Genomic DNA, 23,363 nt, shown 5'->3' on the forward strand with positions numbered 1-23,363 from the left:
TGTCAACCATGGCAGAACAAAATGTTGTTTTTTATCTAGGATATTCCAATGATATTTGGTTCTGTTTTAATATAACAGGGGTCCTTTTACTATTGCCAAATCTCCAGTTTACAATTAGGTTTTCAGTTGGTGTTGGAATCTACAGTCTTTCCTGAGAAAAATGAACTATTTGATCTCTTACAATGACAACTTATTGCGTAAGATAAGATAGAACAATTAACAAGTGCCTACTGTGAAATATTTCTCATGAGAAACTGCTTCTCTAGATAGCCTCTGCAATTAAAATCATTTAACCCTGATAGTTAATGTTTGAACTCTTACACGAAAAGTAAATAAACAGACAAAATACACAAGCTATGGAGACCTTTCTTAGCCTTTTAGCAATTAGGGTTGTTTGCCCTCAAGGCACTTTTAAATCTATTTACAGTTTAGTTTTGTCCACGCTCTTTAATCTTGGCTAAACACTTTTTTCTTTCTTTTTTGTTAAAGAAAAGACAGTCAAAGCAAAACTGCAAGTTTGACTTAGCCATATATTTGTTGGATCTCTTGCAACATTTTAGGATTGAATTTTGCTTCGCTTAGTCTCACTACAGTCAATGGAACTCCCATTGGACTGATCCAGGAACCCTTACTCATGAGAGTATTCCTTCCTTTGGACAGTAGTGCAATTGAAATCAGTGGATCTGCTCATTGAGTAAAGAGTACTAATGTGGTTAAGGACTACTCGCTAGAGTAAGGGTTGCAAAATCAGGTCCAGTAACTTCAGAGGGAATAGGGTTGGGCCAATGAAACTGCTCATGTGAGCAAAGCCATGCCCCTCCCCCCCCGTCTTTGACTAAGCTACTGCTGAATGATCCTTGATTCTTAACCCTTATGTTACTAGCAAAATAATTTTAACAAAGTCTTTCACCTGAAATGGTATTGAAAATCTTATCAGCTTAAATCCACCCCAAAATGCTAGTAACCAAACATATTTATCATCTGACAGGTGTCTGGAGCCATACAATATATGAAATGCATTGGTGGTTCCAGAACAGTTCCTTGTGAATATAGTCCACATCACAGACCTCACCAATGCAATTGGCACTGTTTGGTAAACACCTGATCAATAGACCCTGCTGCAGAGACAAGCATAAATACAATGCTAATATAATAAGTAATACCTAGCTCTCATATAGTACTTTTCATCCATAGAGCTCAAAGTGCTTTACAAAGGGGGTTAGTATCATTATCCCCATTTTATAGGTGGAGAAACTGAGGCATGGAGTGGTAAAGCGACTTGCCCAAGGTCACCCAGCAAGCCTGTTGCAGAGCCTGGAATAGAACCCAGGATTCCTGAGTGCCAGTGCAGTGCTCTGTTCACTACAGTTTGGGATTAAAGGTCTTTTTGTTGACCTCCAATGAGGAGCTGCATCACATTCTTTAGAACCATTAGATCTGATGTTGCCAGTAGGCTAGGCATTATTAAAAACTAATATGGCCTTTCTGCAAACCAAGAAGTTATTGGGTAATTATTTGTATACTATTAGAAAATATTGAAATAATGGAGTGTTTACCATCTTTCATTTGGGGAGTAATACGGTGGGAAATAAAAGTGAGTTGTCAGTTTTTCTTCCTGAAGTGAATGGCACAGGGGTCCAGATGCCAACTGGCGTTTTGGGGGCAATAACAGATAATGTGCTGATGAAGGTATGGGAATGGGTTGCAACGCAAAGCAAAGTGATTGTGTGATGAATTTTAGTATGTTTAGTTTCATGATTTGGGTTTGAATAAAATAATTGATTTTTATTTTGTGAAGGTGTCTTTGAAGGAGGAAATAAAGTCTGTAGGGTACCTAGAGCAATTGCATTTTAAGGAGCCACTTACATTTTTATATTACACACAGTTCAGTATTTAACTTGCTGTCCACCAATCAATTCTGTATTACTTAGACTGTAAGCTCTTTGATACAGAGACAATCATTTTGATATGTTTGTTCAATGCCTAGCACAGTGGGGGCCAGATCCCTGACTGGGGCCTTTAGGTGCTACCAGAATACAAATACAAATAAATAATTCATGATTCCAGATGCTTCTGTTTTGGAGAATTCTCCTGAGCACTTGTCCTTTTTGGGACCCTGCCCTCTGCTCGCTCCTCTCCGTCTGCCCCCCTCCCAGTCGCTCGCCCTTATGGCCGGTAAAAAGTGACAGAGCCATGGCCCCCTGCCCCCGCCCCTTCCAAGGCCCCGGAAGGGTTCTTCAATCAGTAGAGGTAATTCACCTCCCTGATAGGCAGTAGCTAGGTCAACGGAAGAGTACTTCTGTTGACATTGGGCTGTCTACAGTGGGGGTTAGGTTGGCATAGCAACATCTCCAAGGGGTGTGGGATTTTTCACACCCCCGAGAAACATAGCTATGCCAATATTGGTTCCAGCATAGACCAACCCTTAAGGGCGGGGTCTTGAGGGGAAGAGGCAGCACGGAAATGGGGCCTCAGGGGAAGAGATGGTGTGAGCATGGGGTCTTGGGAGGAAGGGGCAGTGTGGGGGATGGGGCCTCGGAAAGAGACAGTGAGGGGGCGGGGTCTCAGGGGAAAGGGGTAGCACGGGGATGGAGCCTTGGGGGAAGGGCCAGCACAGGGGCAGGGCCACAGTTCAGGTGCTGGTGGCCCTCCACTTTTAGGGAGTTTCTGCCGCTCCTGAACCTTTCCTGTTGGTGTAAGTAGTGTTTACACTGAAGTGCCACAGTGTCACATCTGTAACGCTGCAGCTGTAATGCTTTAGTGGTTTGATGTAGACATACCCTTAGATAGATAAGTGCTGAGTGAGCCTGTGTCACCCTTAATGAGTACTGTTTAAGAGGTCTCTGTTAAATGTTTAGTTCAGAACACAGGAAGTACACTGTTTTTCCAAATCTATTATAATATCCCAAGGATATCCTCTCCAGATTTCTGACCAGGACTTTGGAACGACCCAGGAAGAGACTTCCTCCAGAGATTCTATCTTTTACACCATGCCCTGGTACATGCTGGGACAAGACTTCAAGAGTGTAGTCAGTGTGCTGTGTGAATATTCTTACAGTGCAGGCATAAGGAATAAAGCTCAGTTATGTACCTCAGTCACAATGTCTTGAGGTAAGAAACTTCTCAGTAAACTACTCACTCTCTGGTCAACTTTAGCCTCTATTTGGTAGAATAAAAATGTATTCTTTCCCTCTAATCAATTTTCCCATTTAAAAAGGCTGTTAGGGCAGTGTGAAAGTGTTGCAACAGGACCTGAAAGTATGTCAAGCTTATGTGGCTGCAGATTTCATTACAAACTCGAGGCTCATGTGATGCTCATCAAAAGGGTGCTAACCCTGGTATATGCTTGAAACTTTTACCAGTATACTAATGTCATTTAGGGGTGTGATGCTTTGACGTCTATATGAGGAAGTTAGTGAGCCATGAGCTAGGGTGTGAATTTAAAGTGCACTATCTTCCCATGTGGACATTCCTAGTGCATCTTGGGGAGGTGGATTACCTGCCCCTCCCTGCCCACCGGTTCTGGGGCACACACAGGTTGTGGGAGAATAGTGGACTTCTAAGATCCAGGTAGCCCATGCAAGAGTGAAAGGGTCATTTCATACTTCACTTTACCTCCTTGTATGGGTATTTCGTGCAAGACAGTCTAACCATGTCTATTAAGGATGAGAAATGAATGACCCTGATCCCAGTATATGGATTTTATCATTTTGAATGTAATGGGAAGCTGCAGTCTATAAGAGTCAGTTCCATCTCCCTTCCTTTTGTGGTAGAGCTTAGAGTGATTAAATCTAGAGTGATGATAACAGCATAAATACATATTGTGGTGGGCTGACCGATCAATGGCATTTTGTGCCCAAGTTCATTCATCATTTCTCCTGGCATAGTATTTAAGTGTTTTTTTAATTACATTAATGTTTTTGCCTTTGGTGGCTTTGACTCCCAGGTCATTTCACACTTCAGTTACAGCTTGTGTAAGAAAGTGCTTCTTGACACTGTCCTGGATTTCTTTTTGCTTTATTTCCATTTGTGCTTATCTATGATGGAATGAAAATAGTAACTTAGGCAGAAATTAGCTATTAGGATTGCTATATACTTTAGTTAATATCTTTTTAAGACAATCTCTCTCTCCCTCATCTGTTCAAACCAGATTTCCTTTTTAGCCAGTTCTCGTAAGTTCCATGTCTTAGTTTCAGAATTAACTGTTTGAATTCTTCTCTGAATCTTCTGCGTGCTACAATAATTTCCCTATAGCCTAGTGATCAGAAATTAATAAGAGGAATATATTTCAAGCTGCTGTATATACAATAACCAGTATTTCTTTTACATTAAGTACTACCAGACATTAGCCCCAATTCTGAGGTGCATTCAAGCTGCATGTTAACAGTGGCTGACTACACACTTAGTAGTTAACTAAATAGCTACCAAAGAGTTAGAACAAGGTCATGTGACTAACTAGAACAACAGACCTGATACAGTATGTGGACTCAGAGCTGCCTTGCAAGCGGCCCCTCGTCTCCTTTTCCCCTCATGATTCCTCAGTAAACTAAAAGAGAGAGACTTTTACAAGTCCAGTAACCACAGCCCTCCTTAGGGTCTGGTTTGTTAACTTAAAGATCAAAATTAAACACAAAAATCTTCCTGAGAGCCTTAAACTGTACAAAGCCCCAAAGTCACCTGGTGTTTCAGGGCTTCCCTTCTTTGGCAATCTACTCCCAGGCCTTTCTAGCCGGGGCAACTCCCCTGATCTCAAGGGTATGTATATGCTGCAAGAACACACCTGCGGCTGGCCCATGTCAGCCAACTCGGGCTCCACGGCTATAAAATTGCAATGCAGACATTCAGGCTCAGTCTGGAGCCTGGGTTCTGGGACCCTCCTTCCTTGTGAGCCCCACAAGTAAGGGAAGTAATGTTTCATAGGAAACTCTGCAAGTGAAGCCTCAAGAATTTTCCCTGCCCCACTAGCCCCTTTCCTGGGCTTCTCCATGAGATGGGGCAATCTAGCCTTGAATAGCAACATTAGAGTTTGGCCCACAGTTATTAGCAATCATGTAAGTCCCACATTATTATTACTTATATTTTAATTTAAGATACTTTGCACTAATATTAAGCTTTTCATACCACTGTACAAGCTATCATGTGTAATTGGCTTACAGACAGCCATGACATATCACACAGCTTTTTAGCGAGGGAAATATCAGCATTCATACACTTTCTGAGCAAGCAGAAGTGCTCCCCAGAAGGTAGAATGACACATGAATTTGTTCAGATCCTGGTTAATCCTCAAGTCTCAGTCTAATGGATATCTGCAGTCCAGCACCAGCCACCCATTGTTCCTCCATTGTGCTTTGGGTGGTACTGCCGGTGGCGCTTTTTACTGTGGAGGCTTTTAGGTGTGGATCTCACTTCTTTCTTTGAACACCTGGCCCCTTCATTCCTCTCTCCAGCCATGGACGAAGACCCCATTGTACTAGGTGCTGTACAAACACAGAACAAAAGACGGTCCCTGTCCGAAACAGTTAAATATAAAATGGGACAACTGGTGGATGAAACAGACTGACAGGGAAGCAATGAGACAATACTGGCCAGCATGACAGATAGGGGTCTCAGCACACTCCTTGTAACTGATGGCCACCAGTTCTTCTTGAAACAACCAAAATCACTAGTCCCTTTTGAAAATATGTGTGTGTGTGAGAGAGAGAAAGGGATGTGTGTACATATAACATATGAAAAAACCAACATTAAAAGAGTGTTGTTTAGATTGCAAAGTCAAGCACTTGAAATGCCATATTTAAGGATGCCAAATTCAATCTTAATTCAGACCCTTTGTGTATATGCATTATGATACTATCCTTAATTACATGGATCATTTAGCACACAGGATGCATGGCATGTGTCATCCAGGTTCCAGCCCTGCTTCCACCTCCTCCTCCCTGGCCTGGTCCCACAGGCTGACCATGTCTCAGGCTCCCAAGTTAGGAAAACCTCTCAGGTCCTGGGGGTTCTTCCCCTTTCTGGAGGCTCCTGATACCCTCACAACTTTGAACATGGAGACTAACACTTTGTCACTTATCTCTCCTTCTTGCTCCTAGGCCAGTGCCTATAGGAGCTGCTTCCTAAAATGGCAGTAGGATTTTACGTATCACTGCCGCTTCTGAATCGGCAGGTAACTGTTATCAGAATTGAAATCATATTAAACATGTTTAATCATAGTTTTGTAAGAAATCTTCACATGCACGTGTCTGTACTTTGGAAATTATTAATGCTTGGGTAATATACATGTTCAACAATACAACTACTTCCAAAAAATAAAGGGGGATTATGTAAGAATTTCAGTTTTCATTTAGAAAGAAAATTAAGCTTCTAGATCATATGATTCCAGAGAAAAGCTTGTAAATGTGACTTGTAAAGGCTCAAAGTCTAGGAGGCAAATTATTGTTTGGCTTTAAAATGAGGCTTAAAAAAAGAAATCTCATGACTTCGGGGGCCTGACACATGATTTTTGAACCCTTGGGGTTGACGACACTGTTACCCCAGACAATTTAGGACAAGTCTATGCAGGGCCGGCTCCAGGGTTTTGCCGCCCCAAGCGGGTGGGGGGAAGCCGTGATCGTTGGCACTTCGGCGGCAGCTCCACCGCGCCACTTTCTTCTGCGGTGGCACTTCGGTGGCAGGTCCTTCCCTCCCAGAGGGACCGACTGACCCGCCACTGAATTGCCGCTGAAGAGCCGGATGTGCCGCCCCTTCCCCTTGGCCGCCCTTGCTGTGCTGGTGCCTGGAGCCAGCCCTGAGTCTATGTCTGGTTGCTGCAGGAGAGGAGGAACAGAGGAAGCATCCCTTCTTTTCACCCCATCTGCCTCAGGCAGTGGCCGTGCGCAGTTGCAGTCCCAATACTTCCTAACCACAGGAACTGCTTGTGTCCCAGGAGACCAATTTGCCCTAGGGAATGAAGAAGCAGTTCCAGCATACACCTAACATATATAGGCTTGTGAGAGAGAGCTAAATAATGTTTGTAAAGTGCTACTGTAGATACTATCAGCACAATGTATTAAGGCAAATCACTGGCAAAGATGGGAAATGAACTTGGGGTACCTAGCTCCTAGCCCTATGCTCAGTATACACACACCCTCTCCTGTGCAAAAGCCTTTAGTGATGACTTACACTTTGCACTAGATTCAGTGGCTCCGATCCAGTCTTTTGACAGCAAAACTCCCAGTATTAAAATTATATGAATGAACACAAGTGCAGGAGGTTGACTAAGTGCGATGAATGTGAATATAGCCACATGATACCTATTAATGATGATACACAGGGCCGGTGCTACCATTGAGGCAAACTAGGCGGTTGCCTACGGCGCCAAGATTTGGGGGCGCCAAAAAGCAGTGCCCCCAATTTTTTTTACCGCATTCCTACGCCTCCTCCCCAAGCACGCGGTCACCGCTCCACTTCTCCCACCTCCCAGGCTTGCAGCGCCAATCTGCTGTTTGGCGCCACAAGCCTGGGAGGGGAGGAGAATTAGAGCAGGGGGCGACGTGCTCGGGGAGGAGACAGAGTAGAGGTGAGCTGGGGTGGGGAGCTGCCGCGGGGGGCGGGCCTCAGAGCAGAGGGGGGTGGGGAGCTGCCGCAAGGCTGGGGGAGGGGGCACAAGGTGGAAGTTTCGCCTAGGGCGCGAAACTTCCTTGCACCAGCCCTGAAGATACAAGTTGCATAGCTAATTCTTTGTGCATCATGAAGTTTACACCTAGGGTTCCATTTCCAGTGGAGGTGATTCCTGTATACGTGGGAAAGTTCATGGTCCTTCAACTGCAATTCCAGCGGTGTGTGCATGTGTGGAGACAGTGTTGCCTAGCGCACTGTACTGAGATTCAGGAGACTTGGATTGTGTTCCCACCTGCTGGGTGACCTTGGGCAAGTCACTTTCCTCTCTGTGCCTCAGTTTCCCCATCTGTAAAACAGGGATGGTGATACTGACCTTCGTAGTAAAGTGATTTGAGATCTACTGATGAAAAGTGCTGTAGGAGTGCTAGGTTCTTTTTAAGGGATCAGTGAAGGATATAGTATGTCTGTGTTTGAAGCTAAGAATTAATTTAATTGTATCTTTATTAGAATATAAATCAGAGGGATACAGTCTAGAATAATGGCAATGAATAATAATGCATTAGAACAGCTGCTTTATAGTACAGGGTGGTTTATGTGCTGTAATGTTGAATACTGTAGTTAAAGCTAATGTGCTACTAGAAAGTCAGATTACCCTTCATGACTGGATGGACCAGTGTGACCAAGGGATGTTGCTTCAGTTAAAACAGAATTAAGAACATAAGCGTGGTTGTACTGGGTCAGACCAAAGGTCCATCTAGCCCAGTATTCTGTCTTCTGACCATGGCCAGTGCTAGGTGCTTCAGAGGGAATGAACAGAACAGGTCAATCTATCAAGTGATGCATGCCCTGTCGTCCAGTCCCAGCATCTGGCACTCAGAAGTTTAGGGACTCTCCGAGCATTGGGTTGTATCCCTAACTATCTTGGCTAATAGCCATTGATGAACATATCCTCCATGAATTTATCTAATTCTTCTTTGAGCCCAGTTGTAGTTTTGGCCTTCACAACATCCCTTGGCAATGAGTTCCACAGATTAACTGTGCATTGTGTGAAGAAGTACTTCTTTCTGTTTGTTTTAAACCTGCTGCCTATTAATTTCATTTGGTGACCCATGGTTTGTTTGTTATGTGAAGAGGTAAATAAAACTTCCTTATTCACTTACCCCACACCAGTCATGATTGTATAGACCTCTGTCTTATCCCTCACACACACACACCTTAATTGTCTCTTTTCCAAGCTGAATGGTCCCAATCTTTTTAATCTCTTCTCATATGGAAGCTGTTCCATACCCATAATCATTTTTGTTGCCCTTATCTGTACCTTTTCTATTTCTAATATATCTTTTTTAAGATGGGGCAACCAGAACTGCATGCAGTATTATAATGTTTTCAACAAAATCTTGTACTTTTAGCAGTTTCAGCATAAAGCAAATTCTTCCCATGCTTCTGGTATAATTCATATGCCTTTAATTCTAAATTGCCAGTTTCAGGATCAAAATGGAGCAGCATTTCTGTGGGTAGAGGATGTTTTTCCTCTTCTCCATTGCAGATATATGAAGCTACAGTTTTTGCTGAACTAGCTGTTTCTTTGCATGGCCCAGTCTTTGTTTTCATTGGCAGGATAGTATTGCAGACTTTAGAAACCACAAGGAGCAGATCAAGTGCTTTAAATTCTGTAATATAAGTGTTAAATATTTCTGCACTGAAATGCATTATGGGTGAGATTAGATGTCTTTGCCATACCCAAATGAGTAATGACAAATCTTGGGTGTTCATTTAACCCCAGGAACATGCCTGCTCAGCGTAGTAGAGATGCAGGGCTGTCCTTGAACACAAGCAATGCACTGACTTGGCAAATCACAGGATGGTCCAACCTCCAACAACAGGACCAGAGTGAGAGGCAGCTCACCACCCTGGCCGGGAGGTGCTCTGTGTTTGCTTGGAGCAATGTAAACCAGACGGCTGATCCAGCACATACACGCCTCTGTCCACAAGGGTTATACCTGTGACGCAGGAATTATGAAAGGGTACAATAATAATTACTTACTAATAGTAACAAATTTAAAATTGTAATGTATAATATGCTGCTTATTCCTTGGTTGCTACTTGCACCATGCTTTAACTACTTTCTTGCTGGGCAGCTTGGACAGCCTGCCATACTAATTGCACAGCCTGCTTCACGGTCACCTCAGGCATTCATGGTAAAAGTTTTCAGAGAGCTCCTTGTTTAAAATCCAGCTACAAAACGATGTCTTATGTGCTCTTCCTTACTGGCACTGAAGTCACAGGACTTTCAAATTTTCAAACATAATGAGTGATTTTATGAGCCTCAGTTTTTGAGTGGCCATCTTGCGGCACCTTAAAGGAGCCTAATTTTCAGAAAGGGCCAAGCACTTGCCCTTTGAAAACTAGGGCCTCAAAAGGTGTCTTGGGCACCCCAAAATCACTGGTCATTTAATGAAATTTAGGCCATTGTGCACTTTTTTTTTCTTTTCATAGAGGTCCTTATCAAGGCTTCAGTGTTTTCTCCAGGCCTCTGCACACTTTGGTAAAGCCCAATAATGTATTACATTCCAGTTTGGAATGAAACCCTCAACAAATGTTTTAGCAATGTTGTCATAGTTATTCTTATCTCCTTCTTCAGCAAAGGCAAATGATTTATAAACATTTTCAGTTTCACTCCCCATTGCATAGATTAACAAGCTGACCGATACTTCACTGCTCTGTGTGATAAGCTTCACTGTGGTTCGGGACCAGGAGAAGCATTCCTTCCATGTAGGTATTATCAAACTGAAAGGCTGGTGGAGCATTAAATTTCAGCAATTTCTTTTCCTCTCATTGATGCTGGTTCAACACAAGCTGGTTTCTGGCACAGTGTCACTTAAGGGTAAAGAATCCCAGAAAAAGCTATTTTCTGCTCTCATAACCAGCAGCACTACCAACGCTCCTGATTTGGCCATGAGCCTGGCAAGATTTGAGTTGGATTTCAATTTTTTTTAAAAGCCTCGTGTGATCTCAGGTTCCAGTCTTCAAAACCTGCGAAATTTTCCTAACTCAAAATGGCAACCATCTCCCACTACTTTCAATGGGGCTGAAGCCAAACTGCATTCAGGCAAGATGGCTATAGTTTCCCTACAGGCTTTGCATGTGGAGGGGAGACTGCCCCTAGTAATGACAACTGCTACCTCCCACTGATTTCAATGAGACTGAAGCCAGGCAGATTCAGGGATGATCCCCCTCCCCCGGGGTCTGTGGTTAATGAGCTGGACTGGCCAGGAAACTATGATGAGACCAGAGAATGTAGGGTGCAGGGGAATGTGTGGGTTCAGGGAGAAATTGAGGATCATGCAGAGGAATGTGGGATCAGGAGAGAATCTGAGAGACTGAGCAGTATGCACAGGAATTTGGGGTGCTCAAAGCCTTTTTGGGGTAGGGGGAGGAGCAGAGGGAAAATGTGAGGGATAGGATTTTGTAAAGGGAAAGAGTCAGTCATAGCGATGAAGGCCAGAAAGGACCAGCATATCATCCAGTCTGACATCCTGTATATTACAGGCCACTGACACTAACCAACTCCCATACCAAGACCAGCAACCAGAATTGGACCAAAGTATTTCAGCCTGCAGGAGACTCAACAGTTGTGTGCCATTGGGGGGAGTGGGGGCAGAGAACAGGAGGGGCTGAGATGCACCAATGGCTGAGGCTTCTGCAATGGCAGGCCACTGATTAGATGGGATATGCCCAGCTGATGCTAACAAGTGACCCCATACCCCATGCTATAGAGAAAGGTGAAAAAATCCCAGGGGGAAATTCCTTCCCAACTCCAAATATGGCAATCAGACCCTGAGCATGTGAGCGAGACACACCAGACAAGCACCTGAGAAAGGGAATTCTCAGTATCACCTCAGAGCACCAGCCCACCCTATCCAGTGTCCCAGCTCCAGTCATTGCCAAATCTGACACTTCTGCGGAAGGAGACAAAAAAAACAAAGAAATGCCACAGGATACATCAAGGGAATAACATCCCCCTTCCTGTAGGGGTAGGTGAATGTAACTGGGGGAGGAGAGGGATAAGAGTCTGTATAGGAGCGTGGAGTGGGAATATGACTTGAAAGAAGATCGAGGGAGGAAGATGGGATGGTGAAGGAAAGAGGATAGTGCTAAGTGAGGAAAATGGAAAGGGATAAAATGGCAACTCCCCCACTCCAGAGATTAGGAGAGGGCAAGGGATGTCCCCTTCTGAGCCTCCAATGGGGAACTCCATATTTTTGCAAGGGTGTTTCAGGTAACAAATTTGACCCTGAAATATTCATGTACACTTTGGGGGTATGAAGCTCCCTCCTAAAGACTCAAAAACCAGCAGACACATAAAAACAACCCCCCCCAAATGCGTTATTATTTTTAAAAATCTCATGATGATCAAGATAATCTCATCATTCTGGCAACTTGATTTATAATTTTTTAACGACTGGCATTGGCAGTACTGCACTGAACAAGGAACTTGAGACCAATAGCATTACCTCTAAAGCCTCTCTCTCTCTGTGTGTGTTAGAGCTTTTGCCAAGAATCTTTCCCAGTTCCTCTTATCTCACTTCATGCTACCATTATAAAGAAACAATACCCACATCTCACATGTGGCCACCCCTGTACATGTGCAATGGTGGGAGGGTAAACTGAACTACCAGTGCTGCTTGGGCTGGACTCATGGAATTCAACAGCCTAGAATCACAGTTACAAGATCTCTGTGCATAGAATCCTACTGGAATTCAATGGGAATTCTATGTGCAGAGCACATGGGGGATCAGGCCTATTAAGAGGGCCCAGGATTACAAAGCCTTCACTATTTGACTGCTACCATGATCCAGTTTGGTGGCCAAATGGGAGCAGTGGGAGAGGCAGCAGCATGCATCTACAGCAGCCTGGGGGTTAAGTTCAACCTAATGAAGACAGCATTCAAAGATTATCTCCACTGTTACTCACAACACCATCTGGCACAGATGCACATGTGGGAGATTAAACATGTAAAAGATGGCAACAACAACAACAAACATTTCCATAATAGTTTTTTTTTTTTGAAGGAAAATATGTTGACCATCTAATTTGGATTCATAAAGAAACCTATTAATCTGAGGCTTCAAAGAGTTGTCTCGGAACTTTTAATCAGGAGTTGCATTTTACTGTGGAAAGGAGCGGAGGGGAGTGAAAAAAATAAAACAAAACAACTGTCTATTTGAAAGCAGTCTGAGTGAGGGAACTCAGCAGGGAGCCTCTTCTCACCCACCTGGAGAAGAGGCTCCCTGAATGCTTGTTTTCATTAGCATGGGCCTCTCTGGCTCTTCAAAACTCTTTCCACTAGTTGCCAAGGCAACCTAGAGCCGTAATACAGCACATGGGTGATGCACATCAACTGGCGTATTGCACTTTATTGAAATAAATAAGCAAATAAACATGAAAAATAGCCATGGGCCCAAACACGGGCATTGTCTTTTATCATGGACATCTACAATTTGTGGGGATTTCAGGTACTCTGCTACATGTATCTACCGAGAGCTGGTTGCTCAAAAAAAGGACAGGACATGCACATCAAGAACCATCTCCTTTGATTTTAATGGGGCTTCTTCCTTGTGTAAGGCAAACAGGATTTGTCCTGGAATATGCAAACACATGCAGATATTGGGCCTGATTTTCACACGATTTAGCACCTGCAATTGGGACTAGATTTTCAAAAGGGCTCAGATCTCAGTTAGGCACCAAAGTAGGTGGCCACATTTTCAGAAGTCCTTGACCATAGGGATTGCAATAGAAGCTGGTGGTGCAGAGCACTTTTGAAAATCTGACCCAAGTTGTGGCTGCTGCGCACTTGAAAATTTGGTTTTTAAGGGTCTAATCTTGCAGTTGCTACTCATCTGAGTCATATTTAGTAATAGTAAGGACTACTCATATGAGTAAGGATCATAAGAGCCAGCCCTTTAGTTTCACAAGGCAAGACTCACATGTTTAGCTAAAGTTACCTTGTGAAGAAGAGAATCTGTGATGTGATATTGTAGATTACTGTTTGCAAAAGAGAATCAGCACTGGTGTATAGGCTGGAGACAAAGTATGAGAGAGGATAGATTGTTGTTTGAATGAGGTCAATAATGAGGAATAATAACTGTAAGACCTCTTTAGATTTGCAGAGCAAAGCCAAAGAAAAGATTTGCATCCCCAGGAATTTTTGTTGCACATCCAGCTAGACATGGCTGTCAAAGAGTTTTCATTTAGATTCAGGAAGGGAGGTGCTGGCTGCAATAGTTGGCAGGAGAAGAAGGAAGGGAGTGGGTCTGAAAATATACAGTCACTTCAACAAATATCTAATTCTCTTCTTCATGTATCATGTTAGCAGTTGTTGGAATGTGAACGAGTAGTAGCAGCTCAGCAGACAGAGAGCAGCAGGCTATGTAGATATGATAGTGCACTTGGGACAGTTGGTGTGAGTGTCCACTTTCTTTTCCTCTGCCTCATGCATACAAAGAGAAGGGGTGAAGTCCTGGCCCCATACTAGAAATAATGAACAATAACAATACACCCCAGGACTTTGTGATGGGGTGTCTATACCAAACAAGGCCTGAGGTAAGAAGGGCCAGTTAACCCTGTGTTAGGTGGCACCCGGAGGAGAGCCAGGACCTGATAAAGGCTAATTGATGAAGTCTAGCTGGGCAGAGCCAGACTGAATATAAAGCCAATAAGGTGACAGCAGGAAGGGATTACTGGGAAAAACTCTACAGTCACTCCCTAGTGAAGTGGCTATATATAAGGAAGAAGTCTAGGGGGGTGACTAGCCCCTATGATCCTGTCTCAGATACTGACTGTGGCAAGAACCTGAGAGGGATGAAGTAGCCACAAGTTGCAGAGGAAGTTCCAATGGTAACCCAGAGGTGGGCCAGGAGATAGGGAGGAATCAGCAACAGGGTCTGATGTTTGGTAGACTATGGTTGTTAGGGCATAGGGCCCCTATGCTGGAACTTGTAGTGAGTGGGCCTGGGTTCCCCTACTGACCACTGGGACAGTGGCACACACTGCTATGGCTCAGAAGACAGCCTGACTTAGTCTCTCAGGACTAACTTAAGTTTTTTTTCCTTCTGGGGTATCATAGTGACCTGGCTGGAGAGCTAAATCATGAAGAGGGAGCAACCAAGTCCAGAGAGAGACACCAAGGAGTGAGCAACCAAAGGAGGGGGCAGCAGACTGCTGAAGAGCTAATCCCCAGATGTGCCACAAAACAGTGCCCCTAATGGTGAGTGACTTGTTCTAATACAACTTTATTCTACAATTGCTATATTTTAATAGGTTCTCCTGTAGCGACTCTCACTTTTCTGTGAAGTCTTAAAATGTTACGTTACTTATTCATGCTTTAGAATAGAGGCTACATATTTTAAAGTGGTGTCCTGTCATCATCATTTCAGGTGCAAGAACTGTAAAGCTGAATTATTATGGCACCAAATATTGTTTATATATGTACAGTTATGCATGCTCAATGTTGATGGCTAAGCCTTCGTACCTCACTTCTTTTACATTTTTCTTTTCCTTTCTACTCTTATGTGAACAGAAGCCTGTTTTATTTAAGCCCCTCTCTCTCTCATGTGTATATATATATAGTGGTGATGGCTAAAATGACTGTAAACTTTATTCAGGAATGCATCCTCTTGCTGAGGATCAAGAAGGGTCTGGCCCAATGACAGAAGGACAATCATAGTGTTGCCTCTTCTTGATCCTAGTGGCGAGTCTAAGTTTGGGGATCTGGGGTTTTGCCAGTTGGAAGCAGAAATTGATGGAGTCTGGTATTCAATGATGCAATCTTGTTTATTTACAAGGGTGGACAAAATCCATCTTCTCCAAATGCAAGAGGAACCAAAAACAAAAGGAGCAGTTTCTTAGCTTACAAGCTCAAGCCTCTTTAGCCAGCAGACTCCGAGGCATGTTCTCTAGCAGTCACGCTGTGCTCACAGGCTATTGGCTGCCTTTTTTGCTTTTGCCTCTCTCTTCATTCTTCTCTATGTGATGGGTTTAGCCACAGAGACCCCCTTGGGACTGTCACCTGATGTGCTCAGATTACCTCTGAGCCTGTTTTCCCTGCCAACTTGGGACTCCAGAACCCTGCCTTGTTGAGCAAGATACACTAGCCTGCTGCAACACAGACCCAGGGTCTGAACCACGCCCCCAAAGCTGCAGACTTTAACCAAAAACTGCTCAGTGGTTCACCTGCCTCCAACACCCAGACACCAGCTCCCAGTGGGATCCAAACCCCAAATAATAAAATAAATCCATTTTACTCTGTATAAAGCTTATACAGGGTAAACTCATAAATTGTCCGCCCTCTATAACACTGATAGAGAGATATGCACAGCTGTTGCTCCCCCAGGTATTAATCACTTACTCTGGGTTTATCAATAAACAAAAGTGATTTAATTAAGTATAAAAAGTAGGATTTAAGTGGTTTCAAGTAATAACAGACAGAACAAAGTAAGTTACCAAGCAAAATAAAATAAAACGCAAGTCTAAGCCTAATACATTAAGAAACTGAATACAGGTAAATCTCACCCTTAGAGATGTTCCAATAAGCTTCTTTCACAGACTAGACTTCTTCCTAGTCTGGGCCCAGTCCTTTCCCCGTTACAGACCTTGTTAGTTCCAGCAGGCATCTTAGGTGAAAAGCAGGGGATTCCACATGACTGGGACCTCTCTTTTCTGTTCCACTCCCTTTTATAACTTTGGCATAAGGAGGGAATCCTTTGTCTCTCTCTGGGTTCCCACCCCTCCTGCTAAATGGAAAAGCACCAGGTTTAAGATGGATTCCAGTATCATGTGACATGGTCACATGTTCTGTGAGACCCCCTAGTCTCCATTCTTCCAAGGCTGGCCGGCACTACCCAGGAAGGTTTGCAAGTAAACAGAGCCATTCACAACCAATTGTCCTAGTTAATGGGAGCCATCAAGATTCCCAGCCACCATTAATTGCACACACTTTGCATAATTACAATAGGACTTCAGAGTAATACTTCATATTTCTAGTTTCAGATACAAGAATGATACATTCATACAAATAGGATGAACACACTCAGTAGAGTATACGCTTTGTAATGATACCTTACAAGAGACCTTTTGCATAAAACGTATTCCAGTTTCAACCTATTCACACTATTTTTATAAAGCATATGGAGTGCAACGTCACAATCTGTTCTCAGATTCTTTATGAATTGCACACCCACACACACCTACTCTCACTACCCCGTTGGGGAAACTCCCTTCATCCACATGGCCACAACCCAGTTAGGCCTTGTTTTAGTTGTGACCCCTTAACTGTCTATTATAACTATCTTAAATGAAGGGTTTCACATAGTTTGTAACAATAGCATCTGTTCAGAGAATACATCTAGTTCTTCTACTTGCTAACATCTATCAGTCACTTAAGGCTATTATGACTACACTGCGCACACAGTATAACTGCTCTTTGTTGCCAGGAGAGAGCTCTCCTGATAACAAAATAAAACCACCCCCAATAAAGGATGATCGCTTCGTGGGTGAGAGAGCATCTCTCGCCAACAAAGTGCTGTCCACACTGGTGCTTTTCGTCGTTAAAATTTTTGTCATTCAGGGGGTGTTTCACACTCCTGAGCGACAAAAGATTTAACGACGCAAAGGGAGTGTAGACAAGGCCTAAGGCCATAATGAGATTTGAGGATGTCCACTATAGTCTATAAAGTGATTTAAGCTGCATCAGACTTGATCTGGCCTCTCTGTTTAGCTGGTCATGCATTTAAGAAACAGGGTAAATTAAGTTGTTATGAAGAAAAGCACACATCTACTGGTACTAATATGCTATCCTTGAGCCTGATCCTGCCAACCCTTTCTTAAAGGGGAAATTTCTTCCACTGAAGAGAGGCAGCAAAAGGCATCAGCACCATTTAAGCCCTATTTTGGGTCATAGGCCACATATTGACTGTCTGCACAAGTGGTGAATTGATGAATAATCCTTGCTCAAGTGAATAGTGCTATTGACCTTAATTAGACTCTTCCCTGCATTAATCACAAGAGTAAAGATTTGCTGGATTTGGCCCTTGTATTTACTAATTTAAGCCTTGGTGCACAAAAGGAGTTAAGTGCCTAAGTCCCAGTTTGTGCACCTCTGCAATACACAGCCCCCCCTGCCTAACACTGGAGGTGCCTAGAAGCTCCCTAAGCACTTAACATTTTGCTGAAAAAGGTCCCTAGCCACCTGTTTCTTCCTCTGGGCATGTGAGCTGCTGCCTCCCTGTAGGCATCTGGACTCCATCTCCTGCCTAAGCCCCAGAATCTTCCACAAACTGGGGGAAGAAGATAGATGCTCCTCTGTAACTTGCCTGCAGGGCCTGATCCAATAAGTCTTCTCTGAATTTGCCTACCAGATCAAGCCCTGCAGGCAAGCTATTACAACATGGCCATGGTGGGAAGGAAAAGCTCCCTCAACTTTTAGCCCAGTGGTTACGGTAATCACCTATGATGTAGGAAACCCCTGGGTCAACTCCCAGTTCTGCCTGATGAGGAGAAATTTAAACTGGGATCTCAGATCACTTCTCAGATGAGTGCTCTAATCAGTGAGCTATGGGATAGTCTGATGTGGGGCTCCCTCCTTCTCTTGTTGAAGTTGTTCCATTGTGGATACATGAGCAAAGTAATTGGAGCTGGGGAACTGGCTCCTGGGTCTAGCACTTCCTGGTGAATGCTCTGACTATAACCTGATGAGTAGTCTCATGCTTGCTTGCTCACATATGTTCTCTCTCTCTCTCTCTGTGTCAGCCAATGACTCTTTAATTATTTAATCCAAAGTGCAACAGCTTGCCCAGGAGAAATTGGGGAAACCCCACAACAAAATAATCCACAACCCAGTGGTTAGAGAACTCTCCTGAGCAGGGGTGGCTCTAGCTTTTTTGCCTCCCCAAGCACGGCAGGCAGGCTGCCTTCGGCGTCACACCTGCGGGAGGTCCCCGGCATGCCTGCGGGAGGTCCAGATTTTATCGGAACTGTCCCGATATTTCCTTGTTTGTCCCGCGTCCCGACCAATGTTAGGTCAGGACACTGGACAAACAAGCAAATACTCCAGAGCCCGGAAGTGCTCGCGCCCACCCCCCCGCCCCGACTCCACTCCCTCCTTCCCCCATTGGCTCCCTCCCCGAATCCCCACCTCTTCCCCAGGCTCGCCATTCCTCCTCCCTCCACAAGTGCTGGAGGGAGGCCCGGGAGACGCAGGGGGAGCGCGGGGCCGGGGTGAGTGAGAGTCCGGTCTGGCCCCAAGCGCAGGCAGGACTCAGTCGGGCAGTAGGAAAAGTAGGGGGGCAGCCCGTGGGGCCAGGCGGCGGCTGTTCTCCCCCGCCTGGGCAGCGGGACTCGGGAGCAGCTGCTGCTGCAGCTCCCACTGCCGCGGCCAGAGGAAGCGGCCATGGCGCTTGGCGGCTGCGGCTCTGGCGCCCGGGCCCGAACCCCCCGAGCCCGGGCCTGTTGCGGGGACCCAGCAGCGCACACACTGCGCCCAGCCCCTGGCCAGTCGCATCTGGGCTGCTGCCCAGCTGGTGCAATCCCGCGGCGGCCCCAGGGCGGAGGCATCGGCAGCCCAGCCCCGTTCGTTCCCCTGCGGGACTCGAGCAGGACGGGGAGGCTGGGGCCTGCTGCCCCCACTCCGGGGCTGCCCGCGGGATTGCACCAGCTGGGCAGCCAGCCCAGACGCAACTGGCCAGGGGCTGGGCGCAGCGTGCGCGCTGCTGGGTCCCCGCAGCAGACCCAGGCTCAGGGGGTTCGGGCCTGGGCGACAGAGTCACAGCCGCCAAGCTTGGCCATTGGCCGCTTCCTCCCCCCGCGGCAGTGGGAGCTGCAGCAGCGGCTGCTCCCAAGTCCCACTGCCCGGGGGGGAGAACAGCCGCCGCCTGGCCCCGCGGGCTGCCCCCTACTCTCCCTACCGCCCGAGTCCTGCCTGCTCGGGGCCAGGCCGGACTCTCACTCACCCCGGCCCCGCACTCCCCCTGCATCTCCTGGGCCTCCCTCCAGCACTTGTGGAGGAAGGAGGGGGGTTTTGTTTTGTTTTTTTGCTCTGCCCCCCGGCCACGCCCTCCCCCGCGTCCCGATATTTGACCTGGGTGATCTGGTCACCCTAGGGAGATCTGCCGGTCCCACGGCTTCGGCATACCCGCCGCCGAATTACCACCAAATCCGCGGGACTGGTGGACCTCCCGCAAGCAAGCAGCTGAAGGCTGCCTGACTGCCGCCCTCGCAGGGACCGGCAGGGTGCCCCCCACAGCTTGCCACCCCAGGCACGTGCTTGGAGCGCTGGTGCCTGGAGCCGCCGCTGCTCCTGAGAGGTGGCAGATCCCTTTTGAAATCACTCTTCCTTATCAGGTCAAGAGGGGACTTCATCTGGGATGTAGGAGATCCCAGTTCAGTGCTCTAACCTTTAGGCTAAGTTGTATGGGAGATCCTCCTCTCCCTGTCATTCCTTGCACACACCCCACCCCCATCTTAGGTATCGAACTCCAGGAGAGAGCTCACACCTGAGAATCACAAGCAGAGATTGGTTCCTCCCTGTAACCAGGACTGAGGTGCCTATCTCTAAGAGGGGCATAGCTTAGCATACACCTCTGCCCTTGATATCTCCCGTTGGCTATTTTAGTGGGCTTCCCACCTAGCATGCTGGCTTTTGTGAATTTCATTCTAATGCATCTCTCCCCAGTCATTGTATAGGGATCCTAGGTGCCTAACTCAGGCTTTGTGAAATTCAGTGATGTTCCTGTGATGTGGGTTTTTTAATAGGCAACTAAAATTAGGCAGTGATGCTGAGGGTTGTAATGCCAAGGTCCCTCTAGGCATCTAAGCCTTTACTAATTATGCTTGCCATGGTTCTTGATAGTGCATATGGATATAGTGAATAGTTTGTATTTCATATAACCAGTGATTTCTCTGTCCCATCCCCACTGAGAACCATATATGGATTTAGTGAAGAAATAAACCTCTGCTTCTGAACTAGACGCCTGATAAATATCAGGTGAGACAGACCTGATCCTACGACCTTCTATTCAGCTGAGTACAGTTCATGCACTGAATTATTCCCACTGAAGTTGAGGCTACTTGTGAAGGTGGTCCTCATTCACACAAGTAAGGATTTGGACCCATGCTTTTCAAATTATTTAATTTCAGCAAATTATGGGCCCAATTTTGCCACCATTGTGAAGAAGTATTTCCCTCTGCAAGAAGCCCTGTTGAAACTAATGGGACCACTTGTGGAGTCAGATCCCAATTGATAAAGCACTTATGCATGTGCTTAACTTAAGCATGATGTTGACTTTAGTGAAAGCACTCATGGGCTTAAAGTTTAGTGTGTGATTAAGTGATCTTTCTGGATCACAGCTTGGTTATTTACTTTACAGAGGTTGTTCTGAAACAATCTGGCCCTTTGTTATTTTCATTAGTAAAATTAAGGAAATTGTAGTCTAAACTCCCACTCTTCTGTATTGGGAAGAGAAGCATATTTTAAAGATGGTGTTTCCAAAATGTTTAACTATAATGAAATCTGATCTTAAGCCACCACTTGAGACCAGCAGGAATTGTTACCTACTAGATATAGTCCTTAATGAAAGGTCAAACAGAAGTGTACTAGATACCTTAGGGATCTTTTAAAATGGTCCCTTAAGACAGGGAGTGGCTTTTGGAGATTGTCTTAGTGAAGATTTCAGGTTCTCAATTGTTACCTTTTTGAACATATAATTTTATGATTAAATGGACTATTTCAAAGAACTTTTTAATAAGCAAATGGCCCCAAAGTTAATGAATAACTTTAAGTGAAATTTGCCCCAGGGCATAAAGCCTAAGTCCTTAAAATAGGGCTTAAATAGGATTCCTGTGTAGAACAAGCTTTGTGAGTGCCCTCTGCACGGGAGTGAATTTTACCCAACGAGAGCAAGAGCAGAGCCAGACCAGGAAGCCAAATTGTGGACAAGCTCCAGTTGCCTTGTTTAAGCATCAGCATCAGTCAGTGCATTTCAACACTTTGGTGGGAGTCACCTTGAGTTTTTAGAACTGAAGACTGAGCCACACCACAAACGGACACTCCTTTTAAAGCAGTCAATGCTGCAAAGAGAGGCAGGTGCTAAGGTGGCTTTGAGGTTTATGCCACCTTTACACTTCACCCATTACACCTTGCTGCCCAATCTTCGGAAGAAGAGCTCTGTGTAAACTCAAAAGCTTGTCTCGCTCACCAACAGAAGTTGGTCCAATAAAAGACATTACCTCACCCATCTTGTCTCTGACCGCAGGGGGCTGTTTCAGTAGCAAAAATCATCAGCTGGGCGTAGTGGCCTAAAAGCCACTAAACAGAAGGAATCCTCAATTGGTTGAGACGGCTTTTGGCCAGTTCTAATTAGCACCCTAAAATCTGAATGCCTTTCTGAACTATCCAAATCTCAAGGTCTTTAAAAATTGAGTAGAAAATCTATGGAGGAAAAAGCTTCCAAAATTTCCTGCTTCTGTTTGGGCTGCAAATAGCATAAGAACAGATTTTTCTCATTGGAAGTGCAACTATACCATCAGCCAGTCCCACATGTGGCCAGAAGCAGAAAGTGCATAGGTAGCATGGGAATTTACAATATTTTTTTAAAAGTTACTCAAGTTGCAAACTGAGATATTTGGTTAAGAGTTTGGTTTTAGGCTTGGTTCCCTTTTGTGTGGAAGTTTTTAATCAGAACTGATTTGCCCATCCCTACATACTAAGACCAAAACATGGAAACATTTTTCCTTTTTCTGGGTGAAGTTCACCCTTGTGCTTGCTTTCTGTGCCCTTTAATTCCCATGGAAGATCTTGAGATCAGCATTGGGGCTTAAATGATGCATGGGCATTATGCTGACCACTGCACAGGAGTGAATTTCCCCCTTGATGTATTTCCCCTATAGGGCAAAGATGCCTTCCAGACTTAGGGTAAGTCTACACTACGAAATTAGGTCAATTTTATAGAAGTCGATTTTTAGAAATCGATTTTATACAGTTGATTGCATATGTCCTCACTAAGCGCTTTAAGTTGGCGGAGTGCGTCCTCACTACCGTGGCTAGCATCGACTTATGGAGCGGTGCACTGTGGGTAGCTATCCACAGTTCCGGCAGTCTCTGCCGCCCATTGCAATTCTGCGTTGAGCTCCCAGTGCCTGATGGGGCAAAAACACTGTCGCGGGTGGTTTTTGGGTACATGTCGTCAGTCGCCCCACCCTCCGTGAAAGCAACGGCAGACAATCGTTTCATGCCAGACACCAGGGCAATTAGAAGAGCACAGCAAGGCGCTCTGTGCATCAGAGAGGTTTTGAAAACCAGTTTCGTGACTGGCCAGGATTCAGTGTGACAGGTGTGTGTGTTTCTCCTTGATGCAAACCCGCCCCCTTTGCTGATTTTAATTCCCTGTAAGCCAACCACCCTCCCCCATTCGAAATAAAATAACTATTTTGAAACCATGCATTCTTTCTTTATTAATTAAAAAATAAAAAGAGAGAATGGACAAGGTAGCCTGGGTGGGGTGGGGGAGGAGGGAAGGACAAGGCCACACTGCTTATTGGAGCCACACTAAAAATCAAACTGTTTGAATGACAGCCTTCTGTTGCTTGGGCCATCTTCTGGAGTGGAGTGGCTGGGTGCCCGGAGCCTCCCACCCCCCTTTCCCCGTGTTCTTGGGCGTCTGGGTGAGGAGGCTATGGAACATGGGGAGGAGAATAGGCGGTTATACAGTGGA

At 45.3% G+C, this 23,363-nt stretch overlaps 1 long non-coding RNA gene across 1 annotated transcript in view; it reads left to right on the top strand.

Annotated features, from left to right (window-relative positions):
- LOC101931985 (uncharacterized) overlaps positions 1-23,363 on the top strand; it is a 158,817-nt gene that overhangs the window by 122,053 nt on the left and 13,401 nt on the right. The window contains exon 3 of the long non-coding RNA XR_010599166.1: positions 14,726-14,866. This is a non-coding gene — a long non-coding RNA (uncharacterized LOC101931985). The remainder of the gene's footprint in view (positions 1-14,725; positions 14,867-23,363) is intronic.

Source organism: Chrysemys picta, chromosome 2, assembly GCF_011386835.1.
Source record: "Chrysemys picta bellii isolate R12L10 chromosome 2, ASM1138683v2, whole genome shotgun sequence".
In the NCBI taxonomy this organism is placed as follows: Eukaryota; Metazoa; Chordata; order Testudines; family Emydidae; genus Chrysemys; species Chrysemys picta.